The sequence below is a fragment of the Xyrauchen texanus genome, chromosome 18 (assembly GCF_025860055.1).
Source record: "Xyrauchen texanus isolate HMW12.3.18 chromosome 18, RBS_HiC_50CHRs, whole genome shotgun sequence".
NCBI lineage: Eukaryota > Metazoa > Chordata > Actinopteri > Cypriniformes > Catostomidae > Xyrauchen > Xyrauchen texanus.
The window spans coordinates 37,271,214-37,282,920 of record NC_068293.1 but is presented as its reverse complement, the minus strand read 5'-3'; positions in this window follow the sequence as shown (position 1 = coordinate 37,282,920).

Genomic DNA, 11,707 nt, shown 5'->3' with positions numbered 1-11,707 from the left:
AACAATACACCCCAAATGTGTTGACCGATTACTGCACTTTCTGGAATAAAAATGAACTCTCCTCTGTTTTTGTCTCCACATGCCAGATTCTGTTTCTACACCAAAAACCACCATCCCCTCCACCATCCGACGATATGAAAATGCTGCCCAAAAATGTGTAATCCACCACAGACTGAATGCTGGCACCTGCCCGGCCACCCCAGTGAAACATCTTACATTTCACACACCTGCAGTGCTTGAGGTTCTCATTTGTTTCTCCTTTAGCATTTTCAAAGTAGCTTATAATTCTGCACACTCTTGGCATTCTCTCAGCCAACTTTCCTGATGTATCCAACTGGGATTTCTAATGTAATGTATGCTGGCCAATTTATTGGCTGCTATTCCTACACTACATTATGTCCCATCTGAATTTTATTTTATTTTTTTAAGAAATTCATGCATTAGCAAAATTTATATTTGTCTAAAGCTATTTTCATGCATTTAAATAAAGTAATATCCTATATATACAAAACTCAGACTTATTACACCTCATGAAACAGGAACCTTAAACTTTAGCTAAAGAAAGCTGGGTTCCCAAATGCAAACTAAGGGGGGAAAAAGGTGGTCTAAAAAGGACTATCGTGTTTTGAAATATTATGGTACATTTGGCTGTGAACTTTCCAAGTTCACACTTTCCCACACAGAAGAGCAAACAATGCAACAATGGACAGATACTTAAGTATTATAGTTTGATTTCAAAACCTAGATACATACAATGTTGCAAAGAATGTGTCTAAAAGAAGGTATCTTAGGAAGACAACCTTTCAGCCTTCGCATAAGGAGTGCACCTATGGCGTCTTAAAATGATGTGACGCTCACTTGATTTTGGAACTGATCCTATGGCCACGTCCACACTCATATGTTTCCGTTTGAAAACGCATTAATTTTTCTATGTTTACGGCTCTCATCCACACTGGAATGGCACTAAAAAAAACAGCACTTTTCAAACTTAAACTAATTTTTGTGGATGTGATCTATGTCTGTTTGGATCTAAAAGTATGAGGTGTTAAAGGGGCTAAATGTACACAATGTAAGGTGATGGTTATGCACAAGCTGGCCATTCTGGGTTCAAACGTGCAGACAGATGCTGCAAGCGATCCTGAAACCCATGCCCTTGGAAAGACTGAATTTTGGTAGCATTCATTCTGAAAAGATACCCTTTAGAAGAGTTAACAATCCAAGTAGATCACAAGGGAAGAATATGCACATTTCCTGGATGTGGAGCAATAAACCTGTCTGCGTCTGCTTGGAACAAACTTTTATTTGCCCTGGTTTATATTTATATTTATGTATTACAATTCCAGATCCCCTTTTTTGCAAAAACCCACAAACTAGCAAATATGTTTTGATTGAAATGTTTCTTTTAACAAAGAGTTTTTAGCCAAAAGGTTTGCTCATGTGTCCGCACTTTGTCACAAATGAATTAGAGCACAGTGATGTAATTATGAGAATCAAACACTCGATGTCAAAGCTCCAAGGAAAACATGGAGTGCTGTGCATTGGGAGGAACTGAATAATAGCAGCATTTACAGAAAAGGACACGTCAGAGATAAATGCACATTTGGGGAAATCTCACGAAAACATGTCCAGGTCACTGTGACAGGGCGGAGGGCGGGGCCGGGTCGTGATTTTACACACCCGGTCCCTTATCAGGCTAATTAAGCCTCCGAGAGGGATAAAGGCCAACTGCGGATGGTGGTGAGAGAGAGAGAGATCGTTTACGGGCAGCTGACCATCATGTGTGTGTTTGTGTCTTTTGTTTAAGATTCTTATTAAAATAGTATTTATATTGTCAAGCCAGTTCTCGCATCAGTTCCACTGAACTCCTTCACAGTCACAAAATTGGTCTTGCTAATGTCTTTGGAATTTTGGGGTGTAATATTACATTGTCGTGTTCATGTTTTTTGTGAGATTCAGACAATTTGCAGACAGTTTATTGCAAAACACAGTGCCAAAGTTGCATGGGGAGGATGGGAAGAGACCATGCATAGTTGGAGAACAACACAAAATGCCAAAGACTAAACTATCAGTAAATTCATCTTTACTTGCTGCCATAAACATGCTTTTACTTTTTGCCATTTACTTACCGGCAGGACATTTTAGCAATACAGCCAAGAAGAAAAAGGGAAAGTTGGCACTGTCACTGTAATTCTGTATTTCTAACTGGTTATTTATAACTGCACCAGGCTACACTTGCTTTAGACTTCCTCAAGGGCCACTGAGTCCATTGCAGGTGCATCCACTCTGGCAGAACATAGCAACATTGTCACTCAGAGAGGGGTGAAAACGATTCCCAGTTCACTAAATTTATCTTAGATGTTAAGCTTTTGTTTGGATGATTTTTAGATTACAAGCCAATATTGAATTCCCTAATGCCAAAGGCTCCTGCCATGATTTATTTGTTAAAGTGACAACAACAGTTTTGCTTACTATAGGGATGGAAATTAATTAATTAATAGTGAAATTAATTAATGAAACATAGTGGTACATAGTGTTTGTTTTGTTTGAAAATATGTTGTGAATGATGGATATTTGGATTTCTGCAAGGGTCAAGATGTCTAGTAGTGAGGGACAGAGATGGCGGGAAAGGAAAGAGAAGAGATGAGAAGGTCGAAAAGCATGTTTCCCACAACTTTGAATCAACAAAGTTCCATGACTTTTCCCTAACCTTTCCAGACATGGGACATGTTTTGCTAATAAAAATGTTATACCAATTTGTAAAACAGTTTGAAAAATTTATTGAAAATTCTCTAAAAAATGATTCACTCACAACTTGTTGGACATCCCTACGTAAGCAAGATATACTGTATTGCAGACTAAACCTAAAGCTTTAAAAATAAAAATAAACTTTTCGGAGAGGGTAAGCACAGCTCTTTGAACTAACAAAAACGCTCTCCAAGAAATCTTTCAATTATTTGAGAAATGCATTTATTTTTAAAAACTACAACGCAAACAATATTAATCTCAATCGTCAACCTAATTAAATGAATAGTGAGTTGTTGGATGACTAGTTGCTTAGTCAACTTTCCTGGGCCATCATTACAATAACCATTGAAGACAGTGGAGCTTTCTGGAATCTGCTTGAAAAATGTAAACTCTTTGCATATAAATGTAATAGACTGCGCTAATATGATTACTATCTCTTTAAGAAAAGCACATCAAGTAACATTAAAGACCTGGTAGTTTCCCACAGTTTTGAGTAGCTTTTCTTTTGAGAGCTGTAAAGCTACTTCTTATCATGGCATGCTGTACCATACTGCCCAGTATTGTTTTATTGTGTGACAATAAAGATATTGAATACATTTCTAATAGGTCTTCATGTAAAAAAAAGACAAATAATTTCAGTTTTGAATAGTCTACCCAAAAAAGCTATACAAAGAAAATGCCAAAGAAAATGTATTAGACTGAATATTTAATTAAACGTTGCTTTAAAAAATAGAACTTAACACCATTTGACAGAAAGAATGTTTTTCCTGTTGTGATTTCAAATATAACTTTGTTTCTTTATGAAAAAGACAAATATTAAGACTGAATGTATTCAATTTTGAAAGGAATTCAATTTAGGCTACATTAAGGAGCAAAATGTCAGCAAGTTCAGAAATTGATATTTATCATGTTAAAGTTGTTAAAAACAGAAACATGTTTATGATAAAGAACCTGCCAAAATGTACATGGGTTCGTGGCATTGTATCTTTTAAAAGCATTTAAAACTTCAGGCAGTATTCAAAAAGTATGTAAAAGTACTTTGAGGCAGTTAGTTACATGCAAGCAAGATATCAACACGTGTTTGTCAAACATCACACCTTGAAATGTTCTTGGCCATAATAAAATGTTACAGTATGTGTCTAGTTGACTGGTATGCAATAACAATTCCCAGTACTGTGAAAATAATTGAGCTTCATTGGTATGGTGTATCGGTGAGAACCGGCCAACTTCGAGCACTACTTCGCCTTTGATGACATACAAACTAAACAAATTATTTGTCAAATTCACAACTGTACATTACATTATACTGGTGAGCCTGTTACATTTAGCAGTAAACTGTAACTATACCATCACTCTGCCATCTCCAGTACATTTAGGATTCAGCAGCATACTGAATCCGCTCAGGTCTAGGGTCAGCCTAAGATGGCGCTGACTGTGGGTGGGAGCCTTGGACATGACCTAAATAAAACCCAGACATCTACTGCAAGCTTTCTGCATTTGCCTCAAGCAAAACCAAATGTGTTGAAACAAGGAGAAATAGAGGCCAGTGTGAGATTAAGTAAGCATAGGAACTGTTAAATCCACTAATAAGCACCAAAATTGGTTTAAAATAAAATAATTAAAGACAAGCAGCCCATTGGAGATTTAGACTATTAAATCCTCTCCAGTCTAGAGGTTAAGGAAGAGTAATACATGGTTTCATTCACCCTTGCCAGCACTTCAAGAAAACTGTTCATTTTTCCAAGTCAAACAATACTTATTACCTAATAATGCCCAATCAACTAGTTAAATACCATTTATTGTTAGAGATGTTGGTGTGTGCGACTTTGCATAATATTACATAATTCTTTGTAAAGAGATTCATTTTTTTTTATTATGGCCAAAAATTACATAACAAATGTTGAGTGAGCAGCAACGCTGTTTTCCATCTGCTATGTAACAGTTATATAACCAAACAACAAATCAAATCAATACAGAACCTTACAAAAAAAGTCACTTCAGTATTCGGAACACCAGATAAAACCTTCAGATAATCTCATTAGCGCGCACACACACACACACACACACACACACACACACACACACACACACACACACACACACACACACACACACACACACACACACACACAGGACTTCATTTAATTATGTTTTGTTTTTTATTCTGATTTATGTGCTTAAGTCGGTAAAATTGCTCGTGCAAAGTACTAATGGACTGGGTCAAATGCAATTTCATTCTGAGGTTCTTCTCTTTTTATTGAACCATCTGAGTCCAATTTTATAGTCAATTCCCAATCATGCACCACCGATTTAAACAAACCCGTGCAACAGGCAACATCATAAGAAGATGGTAGTGTAAATGGACTGTATAAAATGAATAATAAGAATATAAATATAGACTTATGTTCTTTTGCACATTAACTGCATCCTAATTAAATGTCAGGCATATTTAATTTCTATGACAGTGACATGCTCATGAGAATGTAGTATTATTAATCAGATTGATCAAGTGACAAAAATGATGGCTAGTGTTAATTATGATATATTGGCATTCCAGGTTTGGTTGTGGAACGAGGGATGTTGTTTTTATGCATGCACTTCACTTTTACAGGTCTATTTTGCTTGAAAATTTCATTTATTGAAACACAAAAAACTTACAGCAAAAATATTTCTAAATTCAAATTATACTTCAAACTAAATTAAAATAAATTGTGACTTCAAAATCACTCCTAGACAACAGGTGGAAAATTAATACATATTAGATCATAAATACAATTATACATACTGTATAAACATGCAGTAATATTCATGGAAAAAGACATCATGACCTCTACAAATTTGAACACAAATCTCATAAATGTTTGTATCATAAAAGGCCACAACAGTGTTTGTCAAGGACATAATTTTAGTTTGAAAATTAACTTTATTACCACCTGCTGGAATCTTCAAATGGCAATTGCACCAAATGAGTTTAGCATTTGCACTGAAAACAGACCTGCTTTTAAAATGACTTCAAAAACCATATCGTCAGCATACACTACACCCAAAGTTTGCATGCATACATCTACAGATAGCGCAAACACTCCCACCCACACACACTTGCCCTTTGAACTGGCATAAAATTTGCGCTTAAAATTAGCATTCTCACAAAAATGAGATAAGGCATTGCGCAAGTTAATACTGAAGTCAATTTTGACCCATGTTCTTTGTCTTATTTAGCACAATTCATCATTATTCCAAAGACAAAAAAAAATATTTGATCGACTAACTTGCTTTTATGAAATATATTGCTCTGCATCCAAAACAACTTTCACAATCCTGTCTTGAATGCTCACTTTTCAAAATAATTTTAAATTTCATATTTCAACCTTTTTCTCTCTCTCTTTTTTTTTAAATTCCTGGTGGATAAAATCAAGTCCAACCCTACATTTGTTTCTCATTGAATATCCTGTTCCTACATAAAATTGTACTTAATAGAAGTGAATTGGGTTGCACATGCTGTTTCTTGCTGGCTTTAAAGTAAGATTAATCGCTGATACTGTAACTGTATGTAACAAATGAGAAATAAATTGATGCTTGGAAGAGAAATAAATTGTCTAAGGAATGAGTGATCAAGTCTATGTTTTATTGGACGTCAGTTTGTCTTTATGCTTAAAGGGATAGTTCACCCAAAAATGAAACTTATCTCATTATGCTATCCCAGATGTGTGTGACATCTTTATTCTGCTGAACACAAATGAAGATTTTTAGAAGAATATTTCAGATCTGTAGGTCCATACAATGCAAGTGAATGGTGGCCAAAACCCAAAAAATAAAATTAAGGCATCATAAAAGTAATCCATACCACTCCAGTGGTTTATTGCCAATGACAAAAATAAACGGTTTAGAAAGTTTGTGCCCGGTATAAACAGCCTCATGTCGTTGCATTGAACCAATGGACGCACATGGTTAAGACAGCGTGTCAGCATTATAAACTATAAAACAGTCATGACATTTGAAATATTAATGAATGGAACTGTTTATTTACATTTTTATGAGGTCCAATAGTGTTTTAACTGCCCAGTATCCTTCAATGACAATCCTTGGCAAAGCTTGAATCATTTATGACTGAATCACAAGCAATCCATGCTGATATTGGTCGACAAAACATACAGTCCATCCAAATGACACATACATAGTCCAAAGCACAATAAAGACGCACACATCCAGTTAATCAAATAATCAAAACAGTCAAAGATGTACATCTAGTGAATGGTTACAAACACCAACAATTATAAATAGCACATATGGGTCTATGTCCTGTTCTCTCTATCTCTCTTTACAAACTGAGCCCAAGTTGGCATGGCCAAGGGTGTGATGATGTAAAGTAGGCATTGATGTTTTTGCTGTAGATGGGGTCATGAATTAATGAGTACCCCTAGTGACGTAAGGTTGTCGCGGAAGTAGAGAACGGGGCATTTTTGCAGGTTGTTTAGAATAAATGCTTTTCTTGCACTAGGAATTAAGTTTTGAGTTCTGAAATTTACAGTATGTTTTTATAGTAGAAAGACCTCTTATATGTCAAAATATCAAGGAAAATTTGATTCCTCGTGACATGACCCCTTTGACCTTGTAATGTGTGTTCTTTGAACTCTTGCAATGCTATTTCCTGTAGGATGAACTAAACTGCAACCAAAGGAAGGAGAAACAATAGAATCAGTGAAAGGATAGGAAGAGGTAGCACTGAAGTCACCCAAAAGAGTAAATGTGAGTCTAATCTCATGTTGGTAAACGCAGCTCTGGAGCACTAACGTAAAAAAAAACTTTCTAAATTACTGTATGCTCTCTAATATTCTCATATGGAGCAAATTATAATAACATTTTGATTGATTTTTAATTTAGTAAATAATAAAATAAATGAATAAATAAATGGTTACAGCAATGTTTGTCTATATTTTCCAAGTGCTCCCATGTATTTTTGTTATGTGCATTATGTGCAGCTGTCATTTGTTCCATGATGCATATATCTATAAAGAATATGCTTTCTGCCTCATTCTTTGAATATAATCCACATAAAATCAGTAAAAGTTGTTATAACCACTCGATGATGACTGAAGTGATTGTGTATACTGTATATATATATATATATATATATTATTTTATTTATTTCACATTTTAGAATAATGGTAAAATCATGTAACATATTCAATGGAAAGGAGGAGGCGAGAACCGGCTTGACAATATAAATAATAGTTTAATTATAAACTTAAAAGACAACATAAACACACACATGATGGACATGTCCGGGAACAATCTCTCTCTCCCCCGCACGATCCCCTGCAGCCGACCTTTATCCCTCTCGGAGGCTTGATTAGCCTAAAACGGGACCGGGTATGTAGGATCACGACCCGGCCCCGCCCTCCGCCCTGCCACATTCCTCCCTCGTTCTCTCAGGCTGGGGAACCCCCAGCATGACGTACACCCCCCCCCCCTTTCCCTGGGGAAGGGCGTGCTTTAAGCCCTGTCTGCCGGCAGGTCATCCCCATCTACCTGGACGAGGGAGGGGCCAAGGAGGCGGGAAACAGAAATAATAAAAATGGGGGGGTAATTCCTGTAACAGTATAGTACCCCCCAAAAAAACACTGCACAATTTAAACGAGAGGGAAAAGGCCAACGCAGAGTGGCAGTGAGAGAGAGAGAGGAGAGAAAAAAAAAAAAAACTTACTCGCCAGTTCTCCGATACACCGCAGCTTGTTCCTTGGCCACTCCTCCACCCTCTATCGGACAACAGCGGCGCCTCTCCAGGCGGATCAGAGGCAGACCTCCAGCCCCTGGCGGACGGAACGCCCCGCTGCGTTCTCGGGGAACAGAAGGGGTCTCCCCCGCCCCTGGCAGCAATGAAAATATGGGAATTATGTTGTGAATAAAAAAAATTTAACTATTTTATATTTTAGCATCTTCAATGTGGCCACCCTTTGTAATTAAATAAATTAATATGTTGGCACAAATTTTTGTCTACAAAACTAATTTAAAACATTTAAGGATCCGCCTTCAGATCAAAAGGTTTTTAAGATCATGAGAAATATTTCAGGCAAGTGACCACAAACATTTGAACAGTAGTGTATATATGCAGTAGATAATGTGCAATTTGTAATGTTTATCTTCAGCATCCGTGTCTTTAGTGTTAATGCTATATGTGGCTGTGGCAGGGCGGAGGGCGGGGCCGGGTCGTGATACCTGTTGTAAGCATGACATGTTCTAATGTTATCAAGTCACTGGAAATAATGACAATGAAGGCAATATCTTAACTTCAGTTCTCTTCTCAAAATCAAAACATTTCCTTGAACAATTCTCTTGATCATTTTCGAAGGTGCGCGAAACTGACGAAAATGATCACGTTATCAGTAATGATTTCCTGGTTTTGATTACTGTTAAAACCAGGCAATATTCCTTGACCATGCTATACCATATTAGGAAGCAGATAGACGATTTAATAACACAGGAAGTAGAGGAAAAGAGTTCTGATGTAATACATGCATTTATGGCTTTAAAGCATATATTGCCTCTCTGGTTTTAAACCAAACAGACTCCTTCCTATGCTGGTTTGTTATTACAGCTGGCATATAACACAAACGTAAATGAGCCTTCACTATCCTATTGAGACCTCCCCAATATTCTCACATATGTAGTGCTGTACAAAGTTCACCATCATCAAATCCTAAAAATAAATGAAGCTTTGAAATGATAAATACTACTAAATGTGTTTTATGTCTCTTCTCTTTGTCTGAGATGTATATCCTCTAGGGTATGTGTCTACAATCAGTTATGGGAATAAATCGGTACTGCTGATGAGAAATCATGCAAATCCAAAGCTGGGAAATAGGACAGAACAAATACAACAGAAAAAAAGAAATACTGCCAAAATTACACAATGTGGTTTTTGGGTTGTATGACACATAGACAATGGAGGCTCAGGCCAGCGTTTCTCCAGGGGTCTGTCTCAACTTGAATCAACCCAACCAGCTCTAAGATTAATGACAACATTACAGCATTTGATTTCAAGCAAAAAAAAAGTTTATGAAAATGCAAAAAAATAGAAAAATGACAAAACTGTGTGCTGAACATCTTTTATGAGGAAATTGTGTATCCCATGAAGCACTATGAATTACTTAATCAAATTAGCCATGACAGTTCAATTTATGTCATTGCTTTTTGTTGTTGTGTTTTTATTCCTTTTCATTCATGAAACTATTCATACTGAACTATTTGCAACCACATGCGGATCTACTGTACATACAAACTTATGCACACACACATGAACACACACACACACACACACACACACACACACGCACACATACACGCACACACTCAAATGAACGTATGCACAAAGCACTTTAATGTTATATTTATCATATTGTTTGTATCATGAGATTACTTAGTTGCATAATACTTTGTAGCATTGTCCAAATTTAACAAGGGCTCAGGGAATGCAATAAGAAATGTTGTAATGAAACAAAATACAAGAATCAAGTTTAAATATTTGATATAAATTGAAATAGAAAGACATCTCTTCATAAAAGTACACAAAAGTGAAGCCCTGGAAAATCAATTCCAATATTTCACAAGATCGCACAGGAACTGCCGAATTACTGACAAACGCCATCTCCCATCAGATATCTTTGTATTAATTCATACGATTATCTTTTCCTGTAGCGCTACTGATAGCGTGTTGTGGGAGCAGCCTCAGAAACATGGGCTCTGGTTTCATGAAAACCAGAAAATAATCACATTCACATAATCAATGATGAGCACGATTCTGAGGCTGCATTTTTACGTAATTACATTTTGATTTCACTGACGTTTAGGTTAAGGTTGGGTCCATATGGTTAATAAAGTATGCATTCCTATTGACTGTTTTACATTATTTACTACTAAAAACAACTCCCTTTACAACGCCATTTCACACTGAAAATGGAGCTCACACGTGCCCATACAGTGCTTTTAACATCATTTCCAGCTTCAGCCAATCGAGGCAGTGGTTCAAATTTTGGTAAGCACTGACCAATTTCAGCTGAATACATTCAACCTTCTGTTTCTAAATACATTGTTCAATCAGTCTGAAACATTGCCCATTATGAAAAAGTTAACATTTCTAATTTTCAAAATAAGGTGGTGAATAGGTTTTTGTAAATGCTTTCAAATGTGACACATGGACATTGAAATATCTCTTTAAAAAACAGCAAAAATTAAATCTCTACTGGAAAATTGAACGATGAAATTCTGAGCCTACCAACGCTTTTGATTTCTTTCCTTTTCCTTTTTGTTATAAGAATTCACCCCTCCAAGAACTAGAGTCAGAGCCTGATTTTGATTATGAATACTATGGCAATTTCTCACAGAATTAACGGCTCTGCTGATTATATTAGTTTTTTTTATTGAGCTATGATTTATATATAAGATAGCTGAGATTTTGTTTTGCATTAAGGAGGCTCATTAATCAAACACCCACTTTTTGCAAAATGTAACTAATTAGAATCCAGCGTAAAGAGCATGAATTCATTGAGCATCAGTAATGTTTCTCAAACACAAACATGCTGCTAAAATCTTTATTGTGCAAGCAGCCTACAAAAAAAGTGCTCTGACAGCTTCCATATGAAACTAAAAATCCAAGCCAGAAAACTACACTACACCTACACACTATTCAAGATAATTACTCCTTCTCCGTTGTTTTAGCTGTCAGGAAACTAACTGTACATTATTCAAAAAGAATCCTTATTTCCTGTCTAAATAAAGATTAAACATGAAAGAAAATTTTTGCTTATCCTTTAATTTTTTTAATGCTAAGGTTGAGTATACTTGATTGATATAAGTCTAAAAAGCTACAGAACAGCATTGATTCAGACTGATCTCACAGTGAAATCAGAAACAGTAGGTTGACTATTCTTCAGCTAAATGAAATCAGTGATGCCATCTATTTCTC